A 15,794-nucleotide genomic window follows, 5' to 3' on the forward strand; every position below is an offset into this window, starting at 1 on the left:
GGAATTATTATTAACTGGAGCTCTAGGTTAACTCCTTCTCCGAAAGAGGTGGTGGGGGACAGCCCCCCGTAAAGTCAAAGATGTAGGTGAGAGCACAAAGTAGTAAAGTAGGCAGGCTCTGGTTATGGGGGTAGACGCTCGAGGATTTCCAGGGGGACTCCTGAGGCTCGATCCCGCCTTTGCGTATGTCGAGCCTCCTTCCTCATGACCTTTGCCATGGGCGGAGTACCTCACTCTGGCCCCCAACACCGGGCCTAATGATTTCATCTTTACTTGATTACAACTGCAAAAACCCTATTTCCATATAAGGTCACAATTACAGATGCCTGAGGATAGGACTTCAACCTACATGTTTTGGAGAGAGCACAATTCAGCACATAACACCTAGTCATATTGGTGCTCTTTTAGGGATATCAATATTATAATGTTGTTTCTTGTGAGTCTTTCTCTGTGAAACAAGGTCTGGAGTCTCCACTACATAAGACAGCAGGGTCTAACACGGTTTGAGGACTTGAGACCTATTTAGGTCATCTTGGGAAAGTCACTTATTTTCTGTGAACCTGTCAGTTTCCTTACCACATGAGAACTTCCCAATATGATATTCTCATTCAAAGACATCAACTGGTCTCAGAAGAGCCCTCTATGGAGATAAGTTTATCTGCGTACCATTGCCTGATTATATTAAACATTAGGTAATTTAATTTACTCCTATCTACTGTCATGCTCTGCGCTGGAGAAGGAAATGACAACCCATTCCAGTATTCTTGCCTGGAGAGTCCCAGGGACAGAGGAGCCTGGTGGGCTGCCATCTCTGGGGTCACACAGAGTCAGACACGACTGAAGTGACTTAGCAGCAGCAGCAGCGGTGTCATGCTCATGAAACACTCTAAGTTCTTTCTTTGTGATGGGTTTATATATGAGCTCCCTCTCCATAAAGTTTTTATATTTAACAATATAATTTGAACTATTGGCTGTAAAATGTTATGAAAAATAGAGATTTTGATTTTTTTTTTAAATTTCAAAACCCTCAGTTGCAGGACTTCATGTTCTACCTTCTTTTAAAGCAGTTTCTACAAGGCAATGTGACATTCTTGTTTTCTTCAACATAAAATGTTTTTACTTGATTGGAAATTTGCAGTTTGAAGTGATTATAGTTTAATAGTATGGGGGACAATTATTGATTGGGATTTTAAATTATGAAAATAATAGGAAAGTATAGAGGTGAATGAGGTCGAGTTATTACAGGTGGAGTTTGTGAAGAAAAACACGCTGGCCTCTAGTTACAGGAGCAGGATATTTGAGAAGAAAGGGAATTTCTCAAATTTCACTGGCCTTTTTCACAAAGGTTGAAGCCAAATGTGTGAGTAGACAAGCTCAGCACAGATCCAGATGAGTTGGAATAAGCTTAGGGGAAGAAGGCTTAACTTTCTCAACACTTTCAGCAGAGTCACAAAATTTCAAAGAGACTCACGTGAAAAGGTGAGCGTTGGCTCTGATGCTGGGACAGGGTTCATGCTTTAGTGAGGATAGTAATTAATATTGCTTAAACCTGTTTCTCACCTTCTTCTAATAGAACAGGCTTTTCTCTGTGTGTCTTCTCATCTTTCTTCAGCAAGGTACAGTTTCTATATTCATCTGGTGTTTCCTTTGAAAGATAATGTGTATAAGCAAACATGAAATTAGGGTATGTTCAATTTTCTTCCTGATATATAAATTACACTAAAATGAAGTCACATTTTAAAAATAAGCATAATAGCAGAGCTGATTATATTCCTAGAATAAAGCACATTTCCCCTTCATGTAACTAAAGGTGTTTCATGGCAATATAGTTGATGTAGTTGCCTGTTCATTAATGCAACAACTTTAAAAACAGACACCCCCTCGCCCCGCCAATTTATGTAAAACCATCAAACTAATAAATTGAATGCACATTCTGAGATCCAATTTCACACAGTTGTATGACACTGCCATGATATGCTGCCTGCTCCAGTAAAAACAGTATTATTTTACAGAGTATTCTAATAAGCCAGTTTAAATCAAAATTTATAATGCTGTTATTGTATATTTAAAATGCATCTTTGTGTGATATTACTTTTTCTCAGGACAAATAAACACAAAACAAAAAGACTAGAAAAATCAATTGGTAGTTGGCATAGTCAAAAATCATTTCAGCATTTCCCCTACAGTGCTGATTTCACACATTTCTAATTCAACTAGAAAAATGCTTGTTAGGGAGAATGTTGCAAATACTAACTTTCAGTGTTTCCCCCCCCCCCTTTATTTTTTGATTTAGCACTCTGTAAGTATTAGTCTTTTTTTTTAAAAAATTATTTTAAATTGGCATATAGTTGATTAACAATGCTGTGCTTGTTTCAGGTATATAGCAAAGTGATTCAGTTATACATGTATTTGTTATTTCCCAAAGTCTTTTCCCTATAACTTATTACAGAATATTGAGCAGAGTTCCCTATGCTTGTTGATTATTTTAAATACAGTAGTGTGCACATGTCAATCCCAAACTCCCAGTCTATCCTTCCCCCCACCCTTCTCCACTGGTAACCAGAAATTCATTCTCTAACTCTATGAGCTGTTCTGTTATGTAAATAAATTCATTTGTGTAATTTTTTTTAGATTCTTCATATAAGCCATTTCATATGGTATTTGTCTTTTTCTGTCTGACTTACTTCACTTAGTATGCAAATCTCCAGACCCATCCATGTGGTGGAAACTGGCATTTTTATATTTTTAATGGCTGAGTAATATTCCATTGTATATATGCACCCCATCTTCTTTATTCATTCATCTGTCAATGGCTATTTGGTTTGTTTCCATGTCTTGGCTATTAAACAGTATTGCTGTTTTTACATTTTTAAGTAACCCCCATATTGTTCTCCATAGGGGGTTGTACCAATTTACATTCCTACCAACAGTGTAGGAGGGTTTCCTTTTCTTCATACTCTCTCCAGCATTTTTGTTTGTAGATTTTTTTTTTTATGGCTACCATTAGATTATAGTGTGAGGTGATATCTAATTGTAGTTTTAATTTGCATTTTTTTAAAATTTTGAGCATCTTTTCATGTGTCTCATGGCCATCAGGATTTTTTTTTTTTGAAAAGTTCCTATTTAGGTCTTCAGGTCTTTTTTTAATTTGGTTGAATTTTTTATATTGAGCTGCATGAATTATTTGTTAATTTTGGACATTAATCACATCATTTTTGACCCATTCTGTGGGTTATTTTTTCATTCTATGATCTCTTTGCTGTGCAAAAACTTTTGATTTCGATTAGATCTCATTTTTAAAATTATTTTTAAAAATTCCTTTACTCTAAGAAATGGCTTGAAAAAGACATTGCTGTGATTTTGGTCAAAGAGTGTTCTGCTTATGTTTTCCTGTAAGTGTTTTATAATATCTAGTCTTACATTTAGGTCTTTAATCCATTGTGAGTTTATTTTTGTATATGGTGTTAAAGAATGCTCTATTTCACTTTTTTACGTATAGCTATCCAGTTTCCCCAGTGTCATTTACTGAAGAGATTGTCTTTCCTCTATTGTACAGTCTTGCCTCATTTGTCATAGATTAATTGACCACAGGTGAGCTGGTTTATTTCTAAGCTTTCTATCCTATTCCCCATTGATCTATATATCTGTTTTAGTGCTAGTACCATAGTGTTTTGATGACTACAACTTTGTAGTATAGTCCAAAGTCAAGGATCCTGAGTCCTCCAGCTTCATTTTTTATTTTTCTCAAGATTATTTTGGCTGTTTGGGGTCTTTTATGTCTCCATACAAATTTGAATATTTTTAGTTCTAGTTCTGTGAAAAAATGCCATTGGTAATTTAATAGGCATTGCATCAAATGTGCAAATTGCCTTGATCAGTATAGTCATTTTGACAATATTGATTCTTCCAATACAATTCAGTTCAGTTCAGTCACTCAGTCATGTCCGACTCTTTGTGACTCCATGAATTGCAGCACGCAAGGCTTCCCTGTCCATCACCATTTTCTGGAGCTCACTCAAACTCATGTCCATCGAGTTGGTGATGCCATCTACCCATCTCATCCTCTGTTGTCCCCTTTTCCTCCTGCCCCCAATCCCTCCCAGTATCAGAGTCTTTTCCAATGAGTCAACTCTTCGCATGAGATGGCCAAAGTATTGGAGTTTCAGCTTTAGCATTAGTCCTTCCAAAGAACATCCAGGGCTGATCTCCTTTAGAATGGACTGGTTGAATCTCCTTGCAGTACAAGGGACTCTCAAGAATCTTCTCCAACACCACAGTTAAAAAGCATCAATTCTTCAGTGCTAAGCTTCTTCACAGTCCAACTCTCCCATCCATACATGACTACTGGAAAAACTATAGCCTTGACTAGACAGACCTTTGAACATGATATATGTTTCCACCTGTTTGTGTCATCTTCAATTTCTTTCATCAGTGTCTTAAAATCTTCAGAATATAGATTGTCTCCTTAAGTAGGTGTATTCCTAGATATTTTATTCTTTCTAATATGATGGTAAGTGGGATGACTAATTTCTCTTTCTGGTCTTTCATTGTTAGTATATAGAAATATTTCTGTGTATTAGTTTTACATCTGGCAGTTTTACCAAATTCATTAATTAGGTCCAGTCATTTTCTGGAGGCATCTTTAGGATTTTCTATGTACAGTATCACGTAACCCACAAACAATGACATTTTTACTTCTTTTCTGTTCTGGATTCCTTTCATTTCTTTTTCTTCTCTGATTTCTATGGCTAGGACTTCCAAAACTATGTTGAATAATAGTGGCAAGAATGGACGTCCTGATCTTATTTCTGATCTTAAAGCAAATGCTTTCAGTTTTTCACCACTGAGAATAATGTTTTGTGTGGTTTGTTGTAATGGCCTTTATTATGTTGAGATAGGTTTCCTCTATGCCCACTTTCTGGAGAGTTTTTGTCATAAATCGGTGTTGAATTTTGTAAGAAGCTTTTGCTGCACCTATTGAAATAATCATATGATTTTTATTCTTGTTTGTTAATATGGTGTATCACATTGATTGATTTGCATATATTGAAGAATTTTTGCATCCCTGGAATAAATCCCACTTGATAATTGTGTATGATCATTTAATGTGCCATTGGATTCATATTGTTGCAGATATTTGCATCTATATTCATCAGTGATATTGGCATGTAATATTCTTTTTGGTGGTATCTTTGTCTCATTTTGGTATTAGGGTGATAGTGGCCTCTTCTACAATTTTTTGGAAGAGTTTCAAAATATTAGGTATTAGCTCTTCTCTAAATGTTTGATAGAATTCACATATATAGCTGTCTTATCCTGGCCCTTTGTTAGTGGCAGTTTTAACCACAGTTTCAAATTCAGTACTTGTGATTGGTCTATACACCTTTTCTACTTCTTCTGACTTCAGTCCTGTGAGATTGTACCTTTCTAAGAATTTGTGTTTCTTCCTGGTAGTCCACTTTATTAGCATATAATTGCTTATAGCAATCTCTTATGATCCTTCATATTTCTGTGGTGGCGCATGTAATTTCTTCTTTTTTATCTTTAATTTTTATTGATCTGAACCCCCTCCTTTTTGCCTTGAGTCTGGCTAAAGGTTTGTTAATTTTATTTATCTGTTCAAAGAACCAGCTTTTAGCCTCATTAATCTTTTCTATTGCTTTCTTCATTTCTATTTCATTTATTTCTGCTCTGATCTTTATGATTTTTCCTACTAAATTTAGGTTTTGTTTACTCTTCTTTCTCGTTTTTTAGGCATAAGGTTGAGTTGTTTATTTGTGTTTTTTATTGCTTCTTGAGGTAAGATGTATTGCTATAAACTTCCCTTCCAGTTTCCCATATGTTTTGAATTATTGTGCTTTGGATTTCATTTCTCTCTAGGTATTTTTATTTCCTCTTTGATTTCTTTAGTGATCTGTTGGTTATGTAGTAGCACGTTGTTTAGCCTCCATGCATTAGTCATTTTACAGCTTTCCTTATAATTTGTTTCCAATTTCATAGTGTTGAGTTTGAAAGAAATGCTTAATATGATTTCAATTTTCTTAAATTTACTAAGCCTCACTTTGTGGCCTAAAATATGATCTGTGCTGGAGAATGTTCCATGTACACTTAAGAAGAATGTGTGTTCTGATGCTTTTGGATAGAATGCTCTATAAATTAATCAGTTAAATCCATCTGTTCTGAAGTGTCATTTAAGGCCTGTGTTTCCTTATTTCTTTTCTTACTGGATGAAACTGGGGTGTTAAAGTTCCCTACTCTTATTGTGCTATTTTTAATTTCTCCTTCTAAGGCATAATCACTTGCCTTATATATTGAGATACTCCTGTGTAGGACGCATATATATTTAGAGTTTTATATATTTTTCCTTTGATCCCTTGATCATTATATGGTGTACTTTCGATCCTTTATTATTATATAGTGTCCTTTTTGTATCTTGTAACTGTCTTTATTTTGCCTTATAGAAGTATTGTTACTCCAGCTTTCTTTTGATATCCATTTGCATCCCATCCCTCACTTTCAGTCTGTATGTGTCCCTAGATCTGAAGTGGGTGTCTTGTAGACAGCATATAAATAGGTCTAGTTTTTTTATCCATTCAGCAGTCTGTGTTTTTTGGTTGGAGCATTTAATTCATTTACATTTAAGGTGATTCTCAATATATATGTTCTTATTGCCAATTTAGTTATTTTGGATGCTTTTGTCTGTCTTTTTTCTTTCCTTTGTATTTTGTTTTCTTCTCTTAGATTTGATAACTAGCTTTGCTGTTGTGTTTGGATTCCTTTTTATTTTTGTGTGTTTATCATTGTAGATTTTTAATTTGTGGTTACCATGAGGACATAGTAGTCTGTATATAAACAAAATTATATTAAGTTGCTGGTTTTTTAATTTCAAATGAATTTCCAAAGTCGTATTTGTGTTCACTCCTCACAATGTCTGGTTTTGATATATTTGTGTGCAACTGATTTTATACCTTTATTTTTTGCCTTTACTGGTAAGCTTTTCCATTTGTAATTTTATTGTTTCTAGTAATGACCTTTTCTTTTCTTTTTAGAGAAGTTCCTTTAGTATTTGCTGCAAAGCTGTTCCAGTAGTACTGAATTTGCTTAGCTTTTCTTGTCTATAAAGCTTTTGTTTCTTCAGAGAATCTAAATGAGAGTCTTGCTGGGTAGAATATTCTTGAATATAGATTCTTCCCTTTCATCACTTTAAATATATCAAGCCACTTCTTTATGGCCTGCAGAGTCTCTGCTGAGAAATCAGCTCATAAACTTACAGGAGTTCTCTTGTATGTTATTTGTTGCTTTTTCCTTTTTGCTTTTAAATAATTTTTCTTTGTCTTTAATTTTTGTCATTTGATTACTATGCTTCTCAGCATGTCCTTTTTGGGGTTATCTTGTTTGGAAATCTCTGTGCTTCCTGGACTTGGGTAACTCTTCCTGTCCCCATGGTAGGAAAATTTTTAGCTATTATCTCTTCAAATATTTTCTCACCTGCTTTTTTCTCTCTCTCTTCTCCTGCTGCTGCTAAGTCGCTTCAGTCGTGTCCGACTCTGTGCGACCCCATAGATGGCAGCCCACTAGGCTCCTCTGTCCCTGGGATTCTCCAGGCAAGAACACTGGATTGGGTTGCCATTTCCTTCTCCAATGCATGAAAGTGAAAAGTGAAAGTGAAGTTGCTCAGTCGTGCCTGACTCTTAGGGACCCCATGGACTGGAGCCTACCAAGCTCCTCCGTCCATGGGATTTTCCAGGCAAGAGTACTGGAGTGGGGTGCCATTGCCTTCTCTGCTTCTCCTGCTAGGACCCCTACAATACAGTGTAGGTGTATTTAATGTTGTCCCAGAGGTCTCTTAGATTGTCTTCATTTCTTTTCATTCTATTTTCTTTATTCTGTTCCATAGCAGTGATTTCCACCATTCTGTCTTCCAGGTCACTTATCCATTCTTCTGCCTCAGCTATTGTGCTACTGATTCCTTCTAATATATTTTCATTTCACTTATTGTATTGTTCATCTCTGTTTTTCTAGGTCTTTGTTAAACATTTGTTGTACCTTCTCAATCTGTGCCTCCAATCTTTTTCAAGATCTTGGATCATCTTCACTATCATTACTCTGAATTCTTTTTCTGATAGATTGCCTATCTCCACTTCAGTTAGTTGTTCTTCTGGGGTTTTATCTTGTTCCTTCACCTGGTACATATTCTTCTGCTGTCTCATCTTGTCTAATTTCCTGCATTTATGGTTTCAATTCTACCAGCTGAAGTGTTGTAGTTCTTCTTGCTTCTGCTATCTACTCTCTGGTAGATGAGACTCTCTAAGAGGTTTGTTCAGGGTTCCTTGTGGGAGGGCCTAGTTTCTGCCCACTGATGTGTGAAGCTGGGTCTTGTTTATCTGTTGAGCATGGCCATGCTCAGGAAGACTTTTAAGCAGTTTTTCTGCTGATGGTGGGGCTGTGTTTCCACCATACTGGTTGATTCCCTTGAGGCATCCCAGCACTGGAGTCTACAGCCTGTTGGGTGGGGTTAAGTCTTAAAGTGGGTAAATGGTGGCCTCTGCCTAGAGGCGGTGGCCCTCCTGGGCACATGCCAATGAGTGCTTGCCAGAGCTCACACTGCCAGTGTTTTTATCTCTGTAGTGAGCCACAACCACCTGTCACCTCTGTAGGAGCTCCTTCAATACTGGGAGGTAAGTCTGGCCCAGTCTCTTATGAGGTCACTGTTTCTTTCCCTGGGTCCTGGTGCACACTAAATCTTGTGTGCACCCTCCAAGAGTAGAATTTCCTCCACTTCTGTGGAGTTCCTGTGATCAAACCCCACTGGCTTTCAAAGCCAGGTTCTAGCTTTGCCTCTTCCCATTGCCATATCCCCAAACTGGTAAACCTGACATGGGGCTTAGTACTTTCACTTTTGTGGGAGAACTTCTGTGATGTAATTATTTTCCAGTTTGTGGGTCACTCACTTGGCAAGTGTGAGGTTTGATTTTATTGAGATTGTGCCCCTCCTACCATCTCATTGTGGTTTCTTTGTTTTCATGTGTAGAATATCTTTTTCGGTAGGTTGAAGCTTTTTTTTTTTTTAATGGTTTTTCAGCAGGTAGTTGTTATTTCTGTTTTTATAGGAAGGGCTGAGCTCACATTCTTCTCTCCCACCATCTTGCTTGCCAGTATTATTCTTTAAATAATTTTTTAAATGAATGCTTTCATTTTATTAATTCTGTCTTAGGAATGTAGCAAGCCTGAATAATGTGCATATTAGTCAGCTACAGCTGCCAGAGCATATTACTACAGACCAGATGGCTTAAACAGCAGAAAATTTGCTAACAGTTCTGGAGCCAGAAGTCCATAATCATGTTCTTGGCTGCTGCTGCTGCTCAGTCACTTCAGTCATGTCCAACTCTGTGTGACCCCATAGACAGCAGCCCACCAGGCTCCCCCATTCCTGGGATTCTCTAGGCAAGAATATTGGAGTGGGTTGCCATTTCCTTCTCCAATGCATGAAAGTGAAAATTGAAAGTGAAATTGCTCAGTCGTGCCTGACTTAGCAACCCCATGGACTGCAGCCTACCAGGTTCCTCCGTCCATGGGATTTTCCAGGCAGGAGTATTGGAGTGGGGTGCTATTGCCTTCTCTTGGCACTGATAGTTTATTCTGAGACCTTACTTTCTCCTTAGCTTGTAGGTAGTCATCTACCTGGGTCTTTACATGATCTTTTCTCTGTGAATCTGTGTCCTAATCTCTTCTGTAAGAATACCAGTCACAGTGGATTAGGGTCCACTCGTGTGACCTCATTTATCTTAATTACTTCTGCAAAGGACTTATTTACAAATACAGTCACATCTTGAGGTACTGGGGATTAGAAAATCAACAGAATTCTAGAATTTGAGGAAGATACAATTTAGCCATAATAATACATTGAAGTGAAAAACATTTATATTTTAAAATTGTAATGACTCTCTGATGGACTAGGTTGTCTACCTCAATATCAAGAAAATATCCTGTTTGTGACATCACTTTATTTTTGCCCTTCTTCCCACAATATTATTTTTGGTTTTTGAAAAGCAGTACATAGTCTGTACAGAGAGAGGCAAATGTCATTACTGGGAAGTTTAGAATAAATTTAAAAGAAAATTATGATATAAGGAAAAAGAGATTAAAATTCTATGTTGTATTTTCCCTTGAATCTCAAAAAGTATAGCACCTAAAGATTTTTACTTTTTAGAAGGAGTGTATGCCTTGTGACCACTTTCTTTTCTCCTGTCTTTACACCCACCCTTAAGTTCGGGTTCTTTGCCCACCAATGGCTCCTCTCTGCTCTTATCTCAAGCTCCTTTGCATGACCAAATTCCTCTTTATCCCACAAGGGTGGATCCACACTTCTCATTTTGCTACAATGCCACATGAGTTACATATATCTAGAAGAAGCACCAGACTCCAGCCATTATAGTCAGGTGGGGGATGCTGTGGGAAGATGATTTGCTCAGTCCCACGTCAAAAACAGACACTGGTTCTGAAATCTAAATGTCTTTTTGATAGGAAGGGTTGCTACTCTCGGTGAGTCTATTCTCCCAAAGGGGGACACCCATTTATTATTCCTTTGGAAATGGAATGGAAAACCTTAAGACGAGGGGACAGCAATGCCTCTCCCATTATTATCCAGAAAAAAAAATGTGTTTTTACTTGCATTCTTTTGAGGGGTGGGATGGCAGGGAGAGGTTGACAGTATAGGAAGAACAGTGCTCAGAAATTCAAGTCTTGGGCTGCTATCTCTATGGCTCTGGGGAGGGTTTCAGTTTCAATTACATTGTTAGTATTCAATCTTTCTCTGACAGAAGGCAAGCAGTTTGAATATGTTACTACTGTCTATTTAAATGTAAATTTCATGCAGTTCATGATGACTAATGCTATGCAATACTTCATGATCTATAAACCTTGTTTTAGGATACATTTAAGATTTTCAAGTGACTATAGGTATCTATTTTTATGTTAGTCACATCTTATTTTTTCTGCATCAATTTAGTGTGGAGTTACTGCATTTCAAAGTGAAATGGACAAATGGAAAATTTAGAATAGAGAAATCACAATTTCAAAAAATTTGGTAAAAATTAAAATGTAATCTTTATTAATCAATAGGAAAATCAAAATTAAATATTGTTAATTCAGATTTCAGTAATCTGCAATAACAACCACAAGAATAACAGTAATGGCCAATTTTTAAATATTTATATATGTCATATGCACTAATATATGTTGTTGGTGGTGTTGTTGTTCAGTCACCCAGTCATGTCTGATTCTTTGTGACCCCATGAATTGCAGCACGCCAGGACTCACTGTTCCTCACCGTCTCCTGGAATTTGCCCAAGTTCATGTTCATTGCCTTGGTGATGCCATCCAGCTTCCTCATCCTCTGAAGCCCTCTTCTCCTTCTGCCCTCAATCTTCCCCAGAATCAGGAACTTTTCCAATGAGTTGTCTGTTTGCATCAGATGGCCAAAATACTGGAGCTTCAGGTTCAGCGTCAGTCCTTCTAGTGAATATTCAGGGCTGATCTCCCTTAAGATTGACTATGTGGTCTCCTTGCTGTCCAAGGGACTCTCAGGAGTTGTCTCCAGCACCACAGTCAGAAAGCATCAATTCTTTGGCATTCTGCCTTCTTTACAGTCCAGCTCTCACAACCGTACATGGCCACTGGGAAGACCATAACCTTGACTACACAGACTTTTGTCAGCAGAGTAATGTCTCTACTTTTCAACACACTGTCGAGGTTTGTCCTTGCTTTCCTACCAAGAAGAAATCATCTTCTGATTTCATGGCTGCAGTCACCATCTGTAGTGAGTTTGGAGCCCAAGAAGAGGAAATCTGAAAATACTTCCATCATTTCCCTTCTATTCATCACTCAGTAAGGGGGCAATGGAACACAGAGAGGGAATACACCACTACCCATCAGCAGAAAATTGAATTAAAGATTTACTGAGTAGGGCCCTGCAAGACTTAGAGCAAGACTTAGTTTGTCCTACAGCCAGTACCAGCTGTGAGGAAGCTTTCAAAAGCCTCTTATCCTTAACCATAAGATGCGAGATGGAATGAAAACTACAATCACAAAAACTAACCAAGCTGATCACATGGATTACAGCCCTGTATAATTCAATGAAGCTGTGAGTCATGCCGTGTAAGGCTACCAAACATGGACGGGTCATGGTAAAAAGTTCTGACAAAGTGTGGCCCACTGAAGGGGGGAATGGAAAACCATTTCAGCATCCTTAGCTTGAGAACCCCCAAAACAGTATGAAAAAGCAAAAAGATATGACACTGAAAGATGAAATCCACAGATGTGTAAGTGCCCAATATGCTACTGGAGAAGAGTAAAGAAATAGCTCCAGAAGGAATTAAGTGGCTGAGCCAAAGTGGAAACAACTCCCAGTTGCGAATGTGTCTGGTGTGAAAATAAAGCCCAATGCTGTAAAGAACAATATTGGGTAGGAACCTGGAATGTTAATCCATGAATCAAGGCAAATTGGAAGTGGTCAAACAGGAGATGGCAAGAGCAAACATCGACATTTTAAGAATTAGTGAACTAAAATGGACTGGAATGGGTGAATTTAATTCAGATGATAATTATTTCTACCACTGTGGCCAAGAATCCCTTAGAAGAAAGGGAATAGCCATCATAGTCAACAAAGGAGTCCAAAATGCAGTATGTGGGTGCAATTACAAAAATAACAGAATGATCTCTGTTCGTTTCCAAGGCAAACCAATCAATATCACAGTAATCCAAGTCTGTGTCCAACAACTAACACCAAAGAAGCTGAAGTTGAAAGGTTTTATGAAGACCTACATGAACTTCTAGAACTAACAACAAAAAAGATACCCTTTTCATTATAGGGGACTGAAATGCAAAAGCAGGAAGTAAGAGATACATGGAGTAACAGGGAAGTTAGGCCTTGAAGTACAAAATGAAGCAGGGAAAAGGCTAACAGAGCTTTGCCAAGAGAACACACTGTTCATAGCAAACGTTCTCTTTCAACAACACAAGAGATGACTTGTGTCTGGTGATGGACATCACCAGATGGTCAATACCAAAATCATATTGATCATATTCTTTGCAGTTCAAGATAGAGAACCTCTATACAGTCAGCAAAATCAAGTCTGGGAGCTGACTGTGACTCAGATAATGAACTCCTAACTGCAAAATTCAGACCAAAATTGAAGAAAGTAGGGAAAACCACTAGACCATTCAGGTATGACCTAAATCAGATTCCTTAATGATTATACAGCAGAAATGACAAATAGATTCAAGGGATTAAATCTTTTAGACAGAGTTCCTAAAGAACTATGGATGGAGGTTCATGACACTGTACAACAGGTGGGATCAAAGCATCCCCAAGAAAAAGAAATGCAAAAGGTTGCTGAAAAGGCCTTACAAATAGCTAAGAAGGCAAAGGAAAAAAGGAAGATATACCAATCTGAAAGCAGAGTTCAAATAATAGCAAGAAGAGATAAGAAAGCCTTCCTAAGTGATCAATGCAAACAAAGAGAGGAAAAAATAGAATGCGAAAGACTAGAGATCTCTTCAAGAAAATTAGAGATACCAAAGGAGTAGTTCATCCAACGATGGGAACAATAAAGGACAGAAGCAGTACACCTAACAAAAGCACAAGATATAAAGACAAGGTGACAAGAATACACAGAAAAACTATACAAACGAGATCTGAATGACCCAGATGACCACAATGGTGTGATCACTCACCTAGAACCAGACATCGTGGAATGTGAAGTCAAGTGGGCCTTAGGAAGCATCACTAAGAACAAAGCTAGTGGAGGTGATGGAATTCCAGCTGAGCTATTTAAAATTCTAAGATTGGTACTGTGAAAATTCTGCTCTCAATATTCCAGCAAATTTGGAAAACTCAGCAGAGGCCACAGGACTGGAACAAGTCAGTTTTCCTTCCAATCCCAAGAAAGAAAATGCCAAAAAATGTTCAAACTACTGCACAATTGCACTGATCTCAATTCAGTCAGTTCAGTCACTCAGCCGTGTCCCACTCTTTGCGACCTCATGAATCGCAGCACGCTAGGCCTCCCTGTCCATCACAAACTCCCAGAGTTCACTCAGACTCACGTCCACTGAGTCAGTGATGCCATCCAGCCATCTCATCCTCTGTTGTCCCCTTCTCCTGCTGCCCCCAATCCCTCCCAGCATCAGAGTCTTTTCCAATGAGTCAACTCTTCGCATAAGGTGGCCAAAGTACTGGAGTTTCAGCTTTAGCATCATTCCTTCCAAAGAAATTCCAGGGCTGATCTCCTTCAGAATGGACTGATTGGATCTCTTTGCAGTCCAAGGGACTCTCAAGAGTCTTCTCCAACACTACAGTTCAAAAGTATCAGTTCTTCGGTGCTCAGCTTTCTTCACAATCCAACTCTCACATCCATACATGACCACAGGAAAAACCATAGCCTTGACTAGATGGACCTTTGTTGGCAAAGTAATGTCTCTGCTTTTGAATATGCTATCTAGGTTGGTCATAACTTTTCTTCCAAGGAGTAAGCGTCTTTTAATTTCATGGCTGCAGTCACCATCTGCAGTGATTTTGGAGCCCCCAAAAATAAAGTCTGACACTGTTTCCCCATCTATTTCCCATGAAGTAATGGGACCGGATGCCATGATCTTCATTTTCTGAATGTTGAGCTTTAAGCCAACTTTTTCACTCTCCTCTTTCACTTTCATCAAGAGGCTTTTTAATTCCTCTTCACTTTCTGCCATTAGGGTGGTGTCATCTGCATATCTGAGGTGATTGATATTTCTCCCGGCAATCTTGATTCCAGCTTGTGCTTCTTCCAGCCCAGCATTTCTCATCATGTACTCTGCATAGAAGTTAAATAAGCAGGGTGGCAATATACAGCCTTGACATACTCCTTTTCCTATTTGGAACCAATCTGTTGTTCCATGTCCAGTTCTAACTGTTGCTTCCTGACCTGCATACAGATTTCTCAAGAGGCAGGTCAGGTGGTCTGATATTCCCATCTCTTTCAGAATTTTCCACAGTTTATTGTGATCCACACAGTCAAAGGCTTTGGCACAGTCAATAAAGCAGAAATAGATGGTTTTCTGGAACTCTCTTGCTTTTTTGATGATCCACTGGATGTTGGCAATTTGGTCTCTGGTTCCTCTGCCTTTTCGAAAACTAGCTTGAACATCTGGTTCATGGTTCATGTATTGCTGAAGCCTGGCATCTCACATGCTAGTAAAGTAATGCTCAAAATTTTCCAAGCCAGGCTTCAATAGTACATGAACTGAGAACTTTCCAATGTTTAAGCTGGATTTAGAAAAGGCAGAGGAATGAGAGATCAAATTGCCAAGATCCATTGCATCATAGAAGAAGCAAGAGAATTTCAGAAAAACATCTACTTCTATTTAATTTACTATGCTAAAACATTTGACTGTGTAGATCACAAAAAACTGTGGAAAATTCTTAAGGAGATGGGAATACCAGACCACCTGGCCTGCCTCCTGAAAAATCTGTATGCAGATCAAGAAGCAACAGTTAGCACCAGACATGAACAGACTGCTTCCAAATTGTAAAAGGAGTATGTCAAGGCTGTCTATTGTCACCCTGCCTATTTAACTTCTATTCTGAGTACATCATGTGAAATGCCAGACTGGATGAAGCACAAGTTGGAATCAAGTTTTCTGGGAGAAATATCAATAACGTCAGATATGCAGATGACACCGCCATTATGGCAGAAAGTGAAGAGGAACTAAAAAGCCTGTTGATGAAAGTGAAAGTGGAGAGTGAAAAAGTTGGCTTA

The sequence above is a fragment of the Bos mutus genome, chromosome 17, assembly GCF_027580195.1.
Source record: "Bos mutus isolate GX-2022 chromosome 17, NWIPB_WYAK_1.1, whole genome shotgun sequence".
Taxonomy (NCBI): domain Eukaryota; kingdom Metazoa; phylum Chordata; class Mammalia; order Artiodactyla; family Bovidae; genus Bos; species Bos mutus.